At 44.7% G+C, this 18,946-nt stretch overlaps 3 non-coding genes across 3 annotated transcripts; all 3 read right to left on the bottom strand.

Annotated features, from left to right (window-relative positions):
• Positions 1-5,800: 5,800 nt before the first annotated feature.
• Positions 5,801-5,872, bottom strand: TRNAG-CCC (transfer RNA glycine (anticodon CCC)). The gene has a single exon. It is a non-coding gene; the product is annotated as a tRNA-Gly (tRNA).
• A 1,517-nt stretch (positions 5,873-7,389) lies between these two features.
• TRNAG-CCC (transfer RNA glycine (anticodon CCC)) lies at positions 7,390-7,461 on the bottom strand. The gene has a single exon. It is a non-coding gene; the product is annotated as a tRNA-Gly (tRNA).
• Positions 7,462-16,963: 9,502 nt separating this feature from the next.
• Positions 16,964-17,035, bottom strand: TRNAG-CCC (transfer RNA glycine (anticodon CCC)). Its single transcript has one exon. It is a non-coding gene; the product is annotated as a tRNA-Gly (tRNA).
• Positions 17,036-18,946: the final 1,911 nt, after the last annotated feature.

Raw genomic sequence — 18,946 nt, 5'->3', positions numbered from 1 at the left:
CTGCGCTTTTCCTTGCTGGTAGCGTGGAAATGACAGATTGGTTCTCATAAGAAAAAACAAGAAATATTATAGCAGAGGATGGTTTCGATCCATCGACCTCTGGGTTATGGGCCCAGCACGCTTCCGCTGCGCCACTCTGCTCCCTTGTAAAAGTGTTCTCTTTATGCAGAGGAGGAGCTTTCAGCGAAGTGGCGAGGGATTGGTGGGTCTCGCTCCTCATTTGCCTAAGCATGCTGCAATGTATGCTGGGTGCAGAAAATCTTCATCTTCTCGTCTCACAGTCAGTCATAACTGAAAGTGCAGACCCTCTTGGGAACTAGCAGTTTCAGGCCTTTACCAAGATAGCAGCTCTCTAACCCTCTCCTCTCTCTTTGATCCTAGCGCTAGCATGCTCAGGATTTGATTTTAACTGGGAGCCAGAGATCTACCCGGTGAGGGCTTGCCCGGTGTGAGGCTTTTGAGCGTTTGGGACGTGAGGACGTTGGACAGGAAATGTTGCCATCTTGAAATACCCAACCTTCCTGCTGTCGTGAGAGGCTCTTTCCATGGACATCTGCCTCTTGGAGTCCTCTCAACTTGCTCTCTGATATAACATTTTGTGAGCTGCAGTTACATCCGATGGCTACAAGGTGGCGCTGCATTCAGGTGAGAGAACAAGTGTGCACAAAATCGTTGGGGACTTTTGCCAGATTCATCGGTGGATCTTGCCTACTTTTATTCACATGCTAGATATTGCCTAGAAATGCTTTTTAATATAGAGATGCTAGAGTTAGAATGTCTGGTCGGGGTTCAGCCCTTTCATTGTCTACCGCCCGCAACATATTTATTACCAGCACATGTGAGTGGTGACTCTGCTTTTTGGAAAATAGCGTCTAATAGGACAATTAATGTAGCAGATGGGGCGATCGAGGTGCCTGCCTAAGTATTTCATTTTTTTTTTAATTTAACGTCTGATTAATCTGTTCATGATATTTCCGTTTTGTGACATGTTGCATTAAAACAAATCCTGCTTGGAGAACATATAAAAAGTTGCACTGCATTGGCTGGGAATCGAACCCGGGTCAACTGCTTGGGAATCAGCTATGCTCACCACTATACCACCAACGCCCTATGATGTGGGTGCTCTCGGTTCTAAAGATTACAACCCCGAGTTCAATGACTATCTTGCACCAGTTTCAATGGTGCATTTGGTTTAGATACCAACATGAAAAGCAGTAGAAAGTTTCTTGTAGAGGGTAAGGAACTGGGGATTGAAACCAAGGCCAAATCTGTGCAGAAGAGAAGAAATGGAAAGCAGTAGTACAAATAGTGGAAATGAACATATTTAGGCAGCATTGGAAGCAAAGCAGCGAAGAGAAAGAGAGTGCCTTCCATGAAATGCCCAGGAGAATGATAAGAGCAGAACGAAAAGGCAAGAATGACATTCAAAGCATGCCCAGAAAAACGTGTGACGGTCCCACCAGTCATTTATGCTTATAATTGGGTATCTTTACTTTCAAAGTATGGGGTTGATCCTTTGGCGATCACTCTCTTGTATTTCAGCAGAGACAGATAGTTGAGAAGTCTTTTCTCACATAGCTAGCACAAGCCTGCGCTTTTCCTTGCTGGTAGCGTGGAAATGACAGATTGGTCCTCAGAAGAAAAAACAAGAAATATTATAGCAGAGGATGGTTTCGATCCATCGACCTCTGGGTTATGGGCCCAGCACGCTTCCGCTGCGCCACTCTGCTCCCTTGTAAAAGTGTTTTCTTTATGCAGATGAGGAGCTTTCAGCGAAGTGGCGAGGGATTGGTGGGTCTCGCTCCTCATTTGCCTAAGCATGCTGCAATGTATGCTGGGAGCAGAAAATCTTCATCTTCTCGTCTCACAGTCAGTCATAACTGAAAGTGCAGACCCTCTTGGGAACTAGCAGTTTCAGGCCTTTACCAAGATAGCAGCTCTCTAACCCTCTCCTCTCTCTTTGATCCTAGCGCTAGCATGCTCAGGATTTGATTTTAACTGGGAGCCAGAGATCTACCCGGTGAGGGCTTGCCCGGTGTGAGGCTTTTGAGCGTTTGGGACGTGAGGACGTTGGACAGGAAATGTTGCCATCTTGAAATACCCAACCTTCCTGCTGTCGTGAGAGGCTCTTTCCATGGACATCTGCCTCTTGGAGTCCTCTCAACTTGCTCTCTGATATAACATTTTGTGAGCTGCAGTTACATCCGATGGCTACAAGGTGGCGCTGCATTCAGGTGAGAGAACAAGTGTGCACAAAATCGTTGGGGACTTTTGCCAGATTCATCGGTGGATCTTGCCTACTTTTATTCACATGCTAGATATTGCCTAGAAATGCTTTTTAATATAGAGATGCTAGAGTTAGAATGTCTGGTCGGGGTTCAGCCCTTTCATTGTCTACCGCCCGCAACATATTTATTACCAGCACATGTGAGTGGTGACTCTGCTTTTTGGAAAATAGCATGTAATAGGACAATGAATGTAGCAGATGGGGCGATCGAGATGCCTGCCTAAGTATTTCATTTTTTTTTTAATTTAACGTCTGATTAATCTGTTCATGATATTTCCGTTTTGTGACATGTTGCATTAAAACAAATCCTGCTTGGAGAACATATAAAAATTTGCACTGCATTGGCCGGGAATCGAACCCGGGTCAACTGTTTGGGAAGCAGCTATGCTCACCACTATACCACCAACGCCCTATGATGTGGTTGCTCTCGGTTCTAAAGATTACAACCCCGAGTTCAATGACTATCTTGCACCAGTTCAATGGTGCATTTGGTTTAGATACCAACATGAAAAGCAGTAGAAAGTTTCTTGTAGAGGGTAAGGAACTGGGGATTGAAACCAAGGCCAAATCTGTGCAGAAGAGAAGAAATGGAAAGCAGTAGTACAAATAGTGGAAATGAACATATTTAGGCAGCATTGGAAGCAAAGCAGCGAAGAGAAAGAGAGTGCCTTCCATGAAATGCCCAGGAGAATGATAAGAGCAGAACGAAAAGGCAAGAATGACATTCAAAGCATGCCCAGAAAAACGTGTGACGGTCCCACCAGTCATTTATGCTTATAATTGGGTATCTTTACTTTCAAAGTATGGGGTTGATCCTTTGGCGATCACTCTCTTGTATTTCAGCAGAGACAGATAGTTGAGAAGTCTTTTCTCACATAGCTAGCACAAGCCTGCGCTTTTCCTTGCTGGTAGCGTGGAAATGACAGATTGGTCCTCAGAAGAAAAAACAAGAAATATTATAGCAGAGGATGGTTTCGATCCATCGACCTCTGGGTTATGGGCCCAGCACGCTTCCGCTGCACCACTCTGCTCCCTTGTAAAAGTGTTTTCTTTATGCAGATGAGGAGCTTTCAGCGAAGTGGCGAGGGATTGGTGGGTCTCGCTCCTCATTTGCCTAAGCATGCTGCAATGTATGCTGGGAGCAGAAAATCTTCATCTTCTCGTCTCACAGTCAGTCATAACTGAAAGTGCAGACCCTCTTGGGAACTAGCAGTTTCAGGCCTTTACCAAGATAGCAGCTCTCTAACCCTCTCCTCTCTCTTTGATCCTAGCGCTAGCATGCTCAGGATTAGATTTTAACTGGGAGCCAGAGATCTACCCGGTGAGGGCTTGCCCGGTGTGAGGCTTTTGAGCGTTTGGGAGCGTTCGGGACGTGAGGACGTTGGACAGGAAATGTTGCCATCTTGAAATACCCAACCTTCCTGCTGTCGTGAGAGACTCTTTCCATGGACATCTGCCTCTTGGAGTCCTCTCAACTTGCTCTCTGATATAACATTTTGTGAGCTGCAGTTACATCCGATGGCTACAAGGTGGAGCTGCATTCAGGTGAGAGAACAAGTGTGCACAAAATCGTTGGGGACTTTTGCCAGATTCATCGGTGGATCTTGCCTACTTTTATTCACATGCTAGATATTGCCTAGAAATGCTTTTTAATATAGAGATGCTAGAGTTAGAATGTCTGGTCGGGGTTCAGCCCTTTCATTGTCTACCGCCCGCAACATATTTATTACCAGCACATGTGAGTGGTGACTCTGCTTTTTGGAAAATAGCATCTAATAGGACAATGAATGTAGCAGATGGGGTGATCGAGATGCCTGCCTAAGTATTTCATTTTTTTTTTAATTTAACGTCTGATTAATCTGTTCATGATATTTCCGTTTTGTGACATGTTGCATTAAAACAAATCCTGCTTGGAGAACATATAAAAATTTGCACTGCATTGGCCGGGAATCGAACCCGGGTCAACTGCTTGGGAAGCAACTATGCTCACCACTATACCACCAACACCCTATGATGTGGTTGCTCTCGGTTCTAAAGATTACAACCCCGAGTTCAATGACTATCTTGCACCAGTTTCAATGGTGCATTTGGTTTAGATACCAACATGAAAAGCAGTAGAAAGTTTCTTGTAGAGGGTAAGGAACTGGGGATTGAAACCAAGGCCAAATCTGTGCAGAAGAGAAGAAATGGAAAGCAGTAGTACAAATAGTGGAAATGAACATATTTACGCAGCATTGGAAGCAAAGCAGCGAAGAGAAAGAGAGTGCCTTCCATGAAATGCCCAGGAGAATGATAAGAGCAGAACGAAAAGGCAAGAATGACATTCAAAGCATGCCCAGAAAAACGTGTGACGATCCCACCGGTCATTTATGCTTATAATTGGGTATCTTTACTTTCAAAGTATGGGGTTGATCCTTTGGCGATCACTCTCTTGTATTTCAGCAGAGACAGATAGTTGAGAAGTCTTTTCTCACATAGCTAGCACAAGCCTGCGCTTTTCCTTGCTGGTAGCGTGGAAATGACAGATTGGTTCTCATAAGAAAAAACAAGAAATATTATAGCAGAGGATGGTTTCGATCCATCGACCTCTGGGTTATGGGCCCAGCACGCTTCCGCTGCGCCACTCTGCTCCCTTGTAAAAGTGTTCTCTTTATGCAGAGGAGGAGCTTTCAGCGAAGTGGCGAGGGATTGGTGGGTCTCGCTCCTCATTTGCCTAAGCATGCTGCAATGTATGCTGGGTGCAGAAAATCTTCATCTTCTCGTCTCACAGTCAGTCATAACTGAAAGTGCAGACCCTCTTGGGAACTAGCAGTTTCAGGCCTTTACCAAGATAGCAGCTCTCTAACCCTCTCCTCTCTCTTTGATCCTAGCGCTAGCATGCTCAGGATTTGATTTTAACTGGGAGCCAGAGATCTACCCGGTGAGGGCGAGGCTTTTGAGCGTTTGGGACGTGAGGACGTTGGACAGGAAATGTTGCCATCTTGAAATACCCAACCTTCCTGCTGTCGTGAGAGGCTCTTTCCATGGACATCTGCCTCTTGGAGTCCTCTCAACTTGCTCTCTGATATAACATTTTGTGAGCTGCAGTTACATCCGATGGCTACAAGGTGGCGCTGCATTCAGGTGAGAGAACAAGTGTGCACAAAATCGTTGGGGACTTTTGCCAGATTCATCGGTGGATCTTGCCTACTTTTATTCACATGCTAGATATTGCCTAGAAATGCTTTTTAATATAGAGATGCTATAGTTAGAATGTCTGGTCGGGGTTCAGCCCTTTCATTGTCTACCGCCCGCAACATATTTATTACCAGCACATGTGAGTGGTGACTCTGCTTTTTGGAAAATAGCATCTAATAGGACAATGAATGTAGCAGATGGGGCGATCGAGATGCCTGCCTAAGTATTTCATTTTTTTTTTAATTTAACGTCTGATTAATCTGTTCATGATATTTCCGTTTTGTGACATGTTGCATTAAAACAAATCCTGCTTGGAGAACATATAAAAATTTGCACTGTATTGGCCGGGAATCGAACCCGGGTCAACTGCTTGGGAAGCAGCTATGCTCACCACTATACCACCAACGCCCTATGATGTGGGTGCTCTCGGTTCTAAAGATTACAACCCCGAGTTCAATGACTATCTTGCACCAGTTTCAATGGTGCATTTGGTTTAGATACCAACATGAAAAGCAGTAGAAAGTTTCTTGTAGAGGGTAAGGAACTGGGGATTGAAACCAAGGCCAAATCTGTGCAGAAGAGAAGAAATGGAAAGCAGTAGTACAAATAGTGGAAATGAACATATTTAGGCAGCATTGGAAGCAAAGCAGCGAAGAGAAAGAGAGTGCCTTCCATGAAATGCCCAGGAGAATGATAAGAGCAGAACGAAAAGGCAAGAATGACATTCAAAGCATGCCCAGAAAAACGTGTGACGGTCCCACCAGTCATTTATGCTTATAATTGGGTATCTTTACTTTCAAAGTATGGGGTTGATCCTTTGGCGATCACTCTCTTGTATTTCAGCAGAGACAGATAGTTGAGAAGTCTTTTCTCACATAGCTAGCACAAGCCTGCGCTTTTCCTTGCTGGTAGCGTGGAAATGACAGATTGGTTCTCAGAAGAAAAAACAAGAAATATTATAGCAGAGGATGGTTTTGATCCATCGACCTCTGGGTTATGGGCCCAGCACGCTTCCGCTGCGCCACTCTGCTCCCTTATAAAAGTGTTCTCTTTATGCAGAGGAGGAGCTTTCAGCGAAGTGGCGAGGGATTGGTGGGTCTCGCTCCTCATTTGCCTAAGCATGCTGCAATGTATGCTGGGAGCAGAAAATCTTCATCTTCTCGTCTCACAGTCAGTCATAACTGAAAGTGCAGACCCTCTTGGGAACTAGCAGTTTCAGGCCTTTACCAAGATAGCAGCTCTCTAACCCTCTCCTCTCTCTTTGATCCTAGCGCTAGCATGCTCAGGATTAGATTTTAACTGGGAGCCAGAGATCTACCCGGTGAGGGCTTGCCCGGTGTGAGGCTTTTGAGCGTTTGGGACGTGAGGACGTTGGACAGGAAATGTTGCCATCTTGAAATACCCAACCTTCCTGCTGTCGTGAGAGGTTCTTTCCATGGACATCTGCCTCTTGGAGTCCTCTCAACTTGCTCTCTGATATAACATTTTGTGAGCTGCAGTTACATCCGATGGCTACAAGGTGGCGCTGCATTCAGGTGAGAGAACAAGTGTGCACAAAATCGTTGGGGACTTTTGCCAGATTCATCGGTGGATCTTGCCTACTTTTATTCACATGCTAGATATTGCCTAGAAATGCTTTTTAATATAGAGATGCTAGAGTTAGAATGTCTGGTCGGGGTTCAGCCCTTTCATTGTCTACCGCCCGCAACATATTTATTACCAGCACATGTGAGTGGTGACTCTGCTTTTTGGAAAATAGCATGTAATAGGACAATGAATGTAGCACATGGGGCGATCGAGATGCCTGCCTAAGTATTTCATTTTTTTTTTAATTTAACGTCTGATTAATCTGTTCATGATATTTCCGTTTTGTGACATGTTGCATTAAAACAAATCCTGCTTGGAGAACATATAAAAATTTGCACTGCATTGGCCGGGAATCGAACCCGGGTCAACTGCTTGGGAAGCAGCTATGCTCACCACTATACCACCAACGCCCTATGATGTGGTTGCTCTCGGTTCTAAAGATTACAACCCCGAGTTCAATGACTATCTTGCACCAGTTTCAATGGTGCATTTGGTTTAGATACCAACATGAAAAGCAGTAGAAAGTTTCTTGTAGAGGGTAAGAAACTGAGGATTGAAACCAAGGCCAAATCTGTGCAGAAGAGAAGAAATGGAAAGCAGTAGTACAAATAGTGGAAATGAACATATTTAGGCAGCATTGGAAGCAAAGCAGCGAAGAGAAAGAGAGTGCCTTCCATGAAATGCCCAGGAGAATGATAAGAGCAGAACGAAAAGGCAAGAATGACATTCAAAGCATGCCCAGAAAAACGTGTGACGGTCCCACCAGTCATTTATGCTTATAATTGGGTATCTTTAATTTCAAAGTATGGGGTTGATCCTTTGGCGATCACTCTCTTGTATTTCAGCAGAGACAGATAGTTGAGAAGTCTTTTCTCACATAGCTAGCACAAGCCTGCGCTTTTCCTTGCTGGTAGCGTGGAAATGACAGATTGGTTCTCAGAAGAAAAAACAAGAAATATTATAGCAGAGGATGGTTTCGATCCATCGACCTCTGGGTTATGGGCCCAGCACGCTTCCGCTGCGCCACTCTGCTCCCTTGTAAAAGTGTTCTCTTTATGCAGAGGAGGAGCTTTCAGCGAAGTGGCGAGGGATTGGTGGGTCTCGCTCCTCATTTGCCTAAGCATGCTGCAATGTATGCTGGGTGCAGAAAATCTTCATCTTCTCGTCTCACAGTCAGTCATAACTGAAAGTGCAGACCCTCTTGGGAACTAGCAGTTTCAGGCCTTTACCAAGATAGCAGCTCTCTAACCCTCTCCTCTCTCTTTGATCCTAGCGCTAGCATGCTCAGGATTTGATTTTAACTGGGAGCCAGAGATCTACCCGGTGAGGGCTTGCCCGGTGTGAGGCTTTTGAGCGTTTGGGAGCGTTCGGGACGTGAGGACGTTGGACAGGAAATGTTGCCATCTTGAAATATCCAACCTTCCTGCTGTCGTGAGAGGCTCTTTCCATGGACATCTGCCTCTTGGAGTCCTCTTAACTTGCTCTCTGATATAACATTTTGTGAGCTGCATTTACATCCGATGGCTACAAGGTGGCGCTGCATTCAGGTGAGAGAACAAGTGTGCACAAAATCGTTGGGGACTTTTGCCAGATTCATCGGTGGATCTTGCCTACTTTTATTCACATGCTAGATATTGCCTAGAAATGCTTTTTAATATAGAGATGCTAGAGTTAGAATGTCTGGTCGGGGTTCAGCCCTTTCATTGTCTACCGCCCGCAACATATTTATTACCAGCACATGTGAGTGGTGACTCTGCTTTTTGGAAAATAGCATCTAATAGGACAATGAATGTAGCAGATGGGGCGATCGAGATGCCTGCCTAAGTATTTCATTTTTTTTTTTAATTTAACGTCTGATTAATCTGTTCATGATATTTCCGTTTTGTGACATGTTGCATTAAAACAAATCCTGCTTGGAGAACATATAAAAATTTGCACTGCACTGGCCAGGAATCGAACCCGGGTCAACTGCTTGGGAAGCAGCTATGCTCACCACTATACCACCAACGCCCTATGATGTGGTTGCTCTCGGTTCTAAAGATTACAACCCCGAGTTCAATGACTATCTTGCACCAGTTTCAATGGTGCATTTGGTTTAGATACCAACATGAAAAGCAGTAGAAAGTTTCTTGTAGAGGGTAAGGAACTGGGGATTGAAACCAAGGCCAAATCTGTGCAGAAGAGAAGAAATGGAAAGCAGTAGTACAAATAGTGGAAATGAACATATTTACGCAGCATTGGAAGCAAAGCAGCGAAGAGAAAGAGAGTGCCTTCCATGAAATGCCCAGGAGAATGATAAGAGCAGAACGAAAAGGCAAGAATGACATTCAAAGCATGCCCAGAAAAACGTGTGACGATCCCACCGGTCATTTATGCTTATAATTGGGTATCTTTACTTTCAAAGTATGGGGTTGATCCTTTGGCGATCACTCTCTTGTATTTCAGCAGAGACAGATAGTTGAGAAGTCTTTTCTCACATAGCTAGCACAAGCCTGCGCTTTTCCTTGCTGGTAGCGTGGAAATGACAGATTGGTTCTCATAAGAAAAAACAAGAAATATTATAGCAGAGGATGGTTTCGATCCATCGACCTCTGGGTTATGGGCCCAGCACGCTTCCGCTGCGCCACTCTGCTCCCTTGTAAAAGTGTTCTCTTTATGCAGAGGAGGAGCTTTCAGCGAAGTGGCGAGGGATTGGTGGGTCTCGCTCCTCATTTGCCTAAGCATGCTGCAATGTATGCTGGGTGCAGAAAATCTTCATCTTCTCGTCTCACAGTCAGTCATAACTGAAAGTGCAGACCCTCTTGGGAACTAGCAGTTTCAGGCCTTTACCAAGATAGCAGCTCTCTAACCCTCTCCTCTCTCTTTGATCCTAGCGCTAGCATGCTCAGGATTTGATTTTAACTGGGAGCCAGAGATCTACCCGGTGAGGGCTTGCCCGGTGTGAGGCTTTTGAGCGTTTGGGAGCGTTCGGGACGTGAGGACGTTGGACAGGAAATGTTGCCATCTTGAAATATCCAACCTTCCTGCTGTCGTGAGAGGCTCTTTCCATGGACATCTGCCTCTTGGAGTCCTCTTAACTTGCTCTCTGATATAACATTTTGTGAGCTGCATTTACATCCGATGGCTACAAGGTGGCGCTGCATTCAGGTGAGAGAACAAGTGTGCACAAAATCGTTGGGGACTTTTGCCAGATTCATCGGTGGATCTTGCCTACTTTTATTCACATGCTAGATATTGCCTAGAAATGCTTTTTAATATAGAGATGCTAGAGTTAGAATGTCTGGTCGGGGTTCAGCCCTTTCATTGTTACCGCCCGCAACATATTTATTACCAGCACATGTGAGTGGTGACTCTGCTTTTTGGAAAATAGCATCTAATAGGACAATGAATGTAGCAGATGGGGCGATCGAGATGCCTGCCTAAGTATTTCATTTTTTTTTTTAATTTAACGTCTGATTAATCTGTTCATGATATTTCCGTTTTGTGACATGTTGCATTAAAACAAATCCTGCTTGGAGAACATATAAAAATTTGCACTGCATTGGCCAGGAATCGAACCCGGGTCAACTGCTTGGGAAGCAGCTATGCTCACCACTATACCACCAACGCCCTATGATGTGGTTGCTCTCGGTTCTAAAGATTACAACCCCGAGTTCAATGACTATCTTGCACCAGTTTCAATGGTGCATTTGGTTTAGATACCAACATGAAAAGCAGTAGAAAGTTTCTTGTAGAGGGTAAGGAACTGGGGATTGAAACCAAGGCCAAATCTGTGCAGAAGAGAAGAAATGGAAAGCAGTAGTACAAATAGTGGAAATGAACATATTTACGCAGCATTGGAAGCAAAGCAGCGAAGAGAAAGAGAGTGCCTTCCATGAAATGCCCAGGAGAATGATAAGAGCAGAACGAAAAGGCAAGAATGACATTCAAAGCATGCCCAGAAAAACGTGTGACGATCCCAGCGGTCATTTATGCTTATAATTGGGTATCTTTACTTTCAAAGTATGGGGTTGATCCTTTGGCGATCACTCTCTTGTATTTCAGCAGAGACAGATAGTTGAGAAGTCTTTTCTCACATAGCTAGCACAAGCCTGCGCTTTTCCTTGCTGGTAGCGTGGAAATGACAGATTGGTTCTCATAAGAAAAAACAAGAAATATTATAGCAGAGGATGGTTTCGATCCATCGACCTCTGGGTTATGGGCCCAGCACGCTTCCGCTGCGCCACTCTGCTCCCTTGTAAAAGTGTTCTCTTTATGCAGAGGAGGAGCTTTCAGCGAAGTGGCGAGGGATTGGTGGGTCTCGCTCCTCATTTGCCTAAGCATGCTGCAATGTATGCTGGGTGCAGAAAATCTTCATCTTCTCGTCTCACAGTCAGTCATAACTGAAAGTGCAGACCCTCTTGGGAACTAGCAGTTTCAGGCCTTTACCAAGATAGCAGCTCTCTAACCCTCTCCTCTCTCTTTGATCCTAGCGCTAGCATGCTCAGGATTTGATTTTAACTGGGAGCCAGAGATCTACCCGGTGAGGGCTTGCCCGGTGTGAGGCTTTTGAGCGTTTGGGACGTGAGGACGTTGGACAGGAAATGTTGCCATCTTGAAATACCCAACCTTCCTGCTGTCGTGAGAGGCTCTTTCCATGGACATCTGCCTCTTGGAGTCCTCTCAACTTGCTCTCTGATATAACATTTTGTGAGCTGCAGTTACATCCGATGGCTACAAGGTGGCGCTGCATTCAGGTGAGAGAACAAGTGTGCACAAAATCGTTGGGGACTTTTGCCAGATTCATCGGTGGATCTTGCCTACTTTTATTCACATGCTAGATATTGCCTAGAAATGCTTTTTAATATAGAGATGCTATAGTTAGAATGTCTGGTCGGGGTTCAGCCCTTTCATTGTCTACCGCCCGCAACATATTTATTACCAGCACATGTGAGTGGTGACTCTGCTTTTTGGAAAATAGCATGTAATAGGACAATGAATGTAGCAGATGGGGCGATCGAGATGCCTGCCTAAGTATTTCATTTTTTTTTTAATTTAACGTCTGATTAATCTGTTCATGATATTTCCGTTTTGTGACATGTTGCATTAAAACAAATCCTGCTTGGAGAACATATAAAAATTTGCACTGCATTGGCCGGGAATCGAATCCGGGTCAACTGCTTGGGAAGCAGCTATGCTCACCACTATACCACCAACGCCCTATGATGTGGGTGCTCTCGGTTCTAAAGATTACAACCCCGAGTTCAATGACTATTTTGCACCAGTTCAATGGTGCATTTGGTTTAGATACCAACATGAAAAGCAGTAGAAAGTTTCTTGTAGAGGGTAAGGAACTGGGGATTGAAACCAAGGCCAAATCTGTGCAGAAGAGAAGAAATGGAAAGCAGTAGTACAAATAGTGGAAATGAACATATTTAGGCAGCATTGGAAGCAAAGCAGCGAAGAGAAAGAGAGTGCCTTCCATGAAATGCCCAGGAGAATGATAAGAGCAGAACGAAAAGGCAAGAATGACATTCAAAGCATGCCCAGAAAAACGTGTGACGGTCCCACCAGTCATTTATGCTTATAATTGGGTATCTTTACTTTCAAAGTATGGGGTTGATCCTTTGGCGATCACTCTCTTGTATTTCAGCAGAGACAGATAGTTGAGAAGTCTTTTCTCACATAGCTAGCACAAGCCTGCGCTTTTCCTTGCTGGTAGCGTGGAAATGACAGATTGGTCCTCAGAAGAAAAAACAAGAAATATTATAGCAGAGGATGGTTTCGATCCATCGACCTCTGGGTTATGGGCCCTGCACGCTTCCGCTGCGCCACTCTGCTCCCTTGTAAAAGTGTTTTCTTTATGCAGATGAGGAGCTTTCAGCGAAGTGGCGAGGGATTGGTGGGTCTCGCTCCTCATTTGCCTAAGCATGCTGCAATGTATGCTGGGAGCAGAAAATCTTCATCTTCTCGTCTCACAGTCAGTCATAACTGAAAGTGCAGACCCTCTTGGGAACTAGCAGTTTCAGGCCTTTACCAAGATAGCAGCTCTCTAACCCTCTCCTCTCTCTTTGATCCTAGCGCTAGCATGCTCAGGATTTGATTTTAACTGGGAGCCAGAGATCTACCCGGTGAGGGCTTGCCCGGTGTGAGGCTTTTGAGCGTTTGGGAGCGTTCGGGACGTGAGGACGTTGGACAGGAAATGTTGCCATCTTGAAATATCCAACCTTCCTGCTGTCGTGAGAGGCTCTTTCCATGGACATCTGCCTCTTGGAGTCCTCTTAACTTGCTCTCTGATATAACATTTTGTGAGCTGCATTTACATCCGATGGCTACAAGGTGGCGCTGCATTCAGGTGAGAGAACAAGTGTGCACAAAATCGTTGGGGACTTTTGCCAGATTCATCGGTGGATCTTGCCTACTTTTATTCACATGCTAGATATTGCCTAGAAATGCTTTTTAATATAGAGATGCTAGAGTTAGAATGTCTGGTCGGGGTTCAGCCCTTTCATTGTCTACCGCCCGCAACATATTTATTACCAGCACATGTGAGTGGTGACTCTGCTTTTTGGAAAATAGCATCTAATAGGACAATGAATGTAGCAGATGGGGCGATCGAGATGCCTGCCTAAGTATTTCATTTTTTTTTTTAATTTAACGTCTGATTAATCTGTTCATGATATTTCCGTTTTGTGACATGTTGCATTAAAACAAATCCTGCTTGGAGAACATATAAAAATTTGCACTGCATTGGCCAGGAATCGAACCCGGGTCAACTGCTTGGGAAGCAGCTATGCTCACCACTATACCACCAACGCCCTATGATGTGGTTGCTCTCGGTTCTAAAGATTACAACCCCGAGTTCAATGACTATCTTGCACCAGTTTCAATGGTGCATTTGGTTTAGATACCAACATGAAAAGCAGTAGAAAGTTTCTTGTAGAGGGTAAGGAACTGGGGATTGAAACCAAGGCCAAATCTGTGCAGAAGAGAAGAAATGGAAAGCAGTAGTACAAATAGTGGAAATGAACATATTTACGCAGCATTGGAAGCAAAGCAGCGAAGAGAAAGAGAGTGCCTTCCATGAAATGCCCAGGAGAATGATAAGAGCAGAACGAAAAGGCAAGAATGACATTCAAAGCATGCCCAGAAAAACGTGTGACGATCCCACCGGTCATTTATGCTTATAATTGGGTATCTTTACTTTCAAAGTATGGGGTTGATCCTTTGGCGATCACTCTCTTGTATTTCAGCAGAGACAGATAGTTGAGAAGTCTTTTCTCACATAGCTAGCACAAGCCTGCGCTTTTCCTTGCTGGTAGCGTGGAAATGACAGATTGGTTCTCATAAGAAAAAACAAGAAATATTATAGCAGAGGATGGTTTCGATCCATCGACCTCTGGGTTATGGGCCCAGCACGCTTCCGCTGCGCCACTCTGCTCCCTTGTAAAAGTGTTCTCTTTATGCAGAGGAGGAGCTTTCAGCGAAGTGGCGAGGGATTGGTGGGTCTCGCTCCTCATTTGCCTAAGCATGCTGCAATGTATGCTGGGTGCAGAAAATCTTCATCTTCTCGTCTCACAGTCAGTCATAACTGAAAGTGCAGACCCTCTTGGGAACTAGCAGTTTCAGGCCTTTACCAAGATAGCAGCTCTCTAACCCTCTCCTCTCTCTTTGATCCTAGCGCTAGCATGCTCAGGATTTGATTTTAACTGGGAGCCAGAGATCTACCCGGTGAGGGCTTGCCCGGTGTGAGGCTTTTGAGCGTTTGGGAGCGTTCGGGACGTGAGGACGTTGGACAGGAAATGTTGCCATCTTGAAATACCCAACCTTCCTGCTGTCGTGAGAGACTCTTTCCATGGACATCTGCCTCTTGGAGTCCTCTCAACTTGCTCTCTGATATAACATTTTGTGAGCTGCAGTTACATCCGATGGCTACAAGGTGGAGCTGCATTCAGGTGAGAGAACAAGTGTGCACAAAATCATTGGGGACTTTTGCCAGATTCATCGGTGGATCTTGCCTACTTTTATTCACATGCTAGATATTGCCTAGAAATGCTTTTTAATATAGAGATGCTAGAGTTAGAATGTCTGGTCGGGGTTCAGCCCTTTCATTGTCTACCGCCCGCAACATATTTATTACCAGCACATGTGAGTGGTGACTCTGCTTTTTGGAAAATAGCATCTAATAGGACAATGAATGTAGCAGATGGGGTGATCGAGATGCCTGCCTAAGTATTTCATTTTTTTTTAATTTAACGTCTGATTAATCTGTTCATGATATTTCCGTTTTGTGACATGTTGCATTAAAACAAATCCTGCTTGGAGAACATATAAAAATTTGCACTGCATTGGCCGGGAATCGAACCCGGGTCAACTGCTTGGGAAGCAACTATGCTCACCACTATACCACCAACACCCTATGATGTGGTTGCTCTCGGTTCTAAAGATTCCAACCCCGAGTTCAATGACTATCTTGCACCAGTTTCAATGGTGCATTTGGTTTAGATACCAACATGAAAAGCAGTAGAAAGTTTCTTGTAGAGGGTAAGGAACTGGGGATTGAAACCAAGGCCAAATCTGTGCAGAAGAGAAGAAATGGAAAGCAGTAGTACAAATAGTGGAAATGAACATATTTACGCAGCATTGGAAGCAAAGCAGCGAAGAGAAAGAGAGTGCCTTCCATGAAATGCCCAGGAGAATGATAAGAGCAGAACGAAAAGGCAAGAATGACATTCAAAGCATGCCCAGAAAAACGTGTGACGATCCCACCGGTCATTTATGCTTATAATTGGGTATCTTTACTTTCAAAGTATGGGGTTGATCCTTTGGCGATCACTCTCTTGTATTTCAGCAGAGACAGATAGTTGAGAAGTCTTTTCTCACATAGCTAGCACAAGCCTGCGCTTTTCCTTGCTGGTAGCGTGGAAATGACAGATTGGTTCTCATAAGAAAAAACAAGAAATATTATAGCAGAGGATGGTTTCGATCCATCGACCTCTGGGTTATGGGCCCAGCACGCTTCCGCTGCGCCACTCTGCTCCCTTGTAAAAGTGTTCTCTTTATGCAGAGGAGGAGCTTTCAGCGAAGTGGCGAGGGATTGGTGGGTCTCGCTCCTCATTTGCCTAAGCATGCTGCAATGTATGCTGGGTGCAGAAAATCTTCATCTTCTCGTCTCACAGTCAGTCATAACTGAAAGTGCAGACCCTCTTGGGAACTAGCAGTTTCAGGCCTTTACCAAGATAGCAGCTCTCTAACCCTCTCCTCTCTCTTTGATCCTAGCGCTAGCATGCTCAGGATTTGATTTTAACTGGGAGCCAGAGATCTACCCGGTGAGGGCTTGCCCGGTGTGAGGCTTTTGAGCGTTTGGGACGTGAGGACGTTGGACAGGAAATGTTGCCATCTTGAAATACCCAACCTTCCTGCTGTCGTGAGAGGTTCTTTCCATGGACATCTGCCTCTTGGAGTCCTCTCAACTTGCTCTCTGATATAACATTTTGTGAGCTGCAGTTACATCCGATGGCTACAAGGTGGCGCTGCATTCAGGTGAGAGAACAAGTGTGCACAAAATCGTTGGGGACTTTTGCCAGATTCATCGGTGGATCTTGCCTACTTTTATTCACATGCTAGATATTGCCTAGAAATGCTTTTTAATATAGAGATGCTAGAGTTAGAATGTCTGGTCGGGGTTCAGCCCTTTCATTGTCTACCGCCCGCAACATATTTATTACCAGCACATGTGAGTGGTGACTCTGCTTTTTGGAAAATAGCATGTAATAGGACAATGAATGTAGCACATGGGGCGATCGAGATGCCTGCCTAAGTATTTCATTTTTTTTTTAATTTAACGTCTGATTAATCTGTTCATGATATTTCCGTTTTGTGACATGTTGCATTAAAACAAATCCTGCTTGGAGAACATATAAAAATTTGCACTGCATTGGCCGGGAATCGAACCCGGGTCAACTGCTTGGGAAGCAGCTATGCTCACCACTATACCACCAACGCCCTATGATGTGGTTGCTCTCGGTTCTAAAGATTACAACCCCGAGTTCAATGACTATCTTGCACCAGTTTCAATGGTGCATTTGGTTTAGATACCAACATGAAAAGCAGTAGAAAGTTTCTTGTAGAGGGTAAGAAACTGAGGATTGAAACCAAGGCCAAATCTGTGCAGAAGAGAAGAAATGGAAAGCAGTAGTACAAATAGTGGAAATGAACATATTTAGGCAGCATTGGAAGCAAAGCAGCGAAGAGAAAGAGAGTGCCTTCCATGAAATGCCCAGGAGAATGATAAGAGCAGAACGAAAAGGCAAGAATGACATTCAAAGCATGCCCAGAAAAACGTGTGACGGTCCCACCAGTCATTTATGCTTATAATTGGGTATCTTTAATTTCAAAGTATGGGGTTGATCCTTTGGCGATCACTCTCTTGTATTTCAGCAGAGACAGATAGTTGAGAAGTCTTTTCTCACATAGCTAGCACAAGCCTGCGCTTTTTCTTGCTGGTAGCGTGGAAATGACAGATTGGTTCTCAGAAGAAAAAACAAGAAATATTATAGCAGAGGATGGTTTCGATCCATCGACCTCTGGGTTATGGGCCCAGCACGCTTCCGCTGCGCCACTCTGCTCCCTTGTAAAAGTGTTCTCTTTATGCAGAGGAGGAGCTTTCAGCGAAGTGGCGAGGGATTGGTGGGTCTCGCTCCTCATTTGCCTAAGCATGCTGCAATGTATGCTGGGTGCAGAAAATCTTCATCTTCTCGTCTCACAGTCAGTCATAACTGAAAGTGCAGACCCTCTTGGGAACTAGCAGTTTCAGGCCTTTACCAAGATAGCAGCTCTCTAACCCTCTCCTCTCTCTTTGATCCTAGCGCTAGCATGCTCAGGATTTGATTTTAACTGGGAGCCAGAGATCTACCCGGTGAGGGCTTGCCCGGTGTGAGGCTTTTGAGCGTTTGGGAGCGTTCGGGACGTGAGGACGTTGGACAGGAAATGTTGCCATCTTGAAATATCCAACCTTCCTGCTGTCGTGAGAGGCTCTTTCCATGGACATCTGCCTCTTGGAGTCCTCTTAACTTGCTCTCTGATATAACATTTTGTGAGCTGCATTTACATCCGATGGCTACAAGGTGGCGCTGCATTCAGGTGAGAGAACAAGTGTGCACAAAATCGTTGGGGACTTTTGCCAGATTCATCGGTGGATCTTGCCTACTTTTATTCACATGCTAGATATTGCCTAGAAATGCTTTTTAATATAGAGATGCTAGAGTTAGAATGTCTGGTCGGGGTTCAGCCCTTTCATTGTCTACCGCCCGCAACATATTTATTACCAGCACATGTGAGTGGTGACTCTGCTTTTTGGAAAATAGCATCTAATAGGACAATGAATGTAGCAGATGGGGCGATCGAGATGCCTGCCTAAGTATTTCATTTTTTTTTTTAATTTAACGTCTGATTAATCTGTTCATGATATTTCCGTTTTGTGACATGTTGCATTAAAACAAATCCTGCTTGGAGAACATATAAAAATTTGCACTGCACTGGCCAGGAATCGAACCCGGGTCAACTGCTTGGGAAGCAGCTATGCTCACCACTATACCACCAACGCCCTATGATGTGGTTGCTCTCGGTTCTAAAGATTACAACCCCGAGTTCAATGACTATCTTGCACCAGTTTCAATGGTGCATTTGGTTTAGATACCAACATGAAAAGCAGTAGAAAGTTTCTTGTAGAGGGTAAGGAACTGGGGATTGAAACCAAGGCCAAATCTGTGCAGAAGAGAAGAAATGGAAAGCAGTAGTACAAATAGTGGAAATGAACATATTTACGCAGCATTGGAAGCAAAGCAGCGAAGAGAAAGAGAGTGCCTTCCATGAAATGCCCAGGAGAATGATAAGAGCAGAACGAAAAGGCAAGAA

This window comes from Triturus cristatus, chromosome 11 (genome assembly GCF_964204655.1).
Source record: "Triturus cristatus chromosome 11, aTriCri1.1, whole genome shotgun sequence".
In the NCBI taxonomy this organism is placed as follows: Eukaryota; Metazoa; Chordata; class Amphibia; order Caudata; family Salamandridae; genus Triturus; species Triturus cristatus.
Note: the sequence above shows the minus strand (reverse complement) of the source record. Positions and strands in the feature narration are given on the sequence as shown.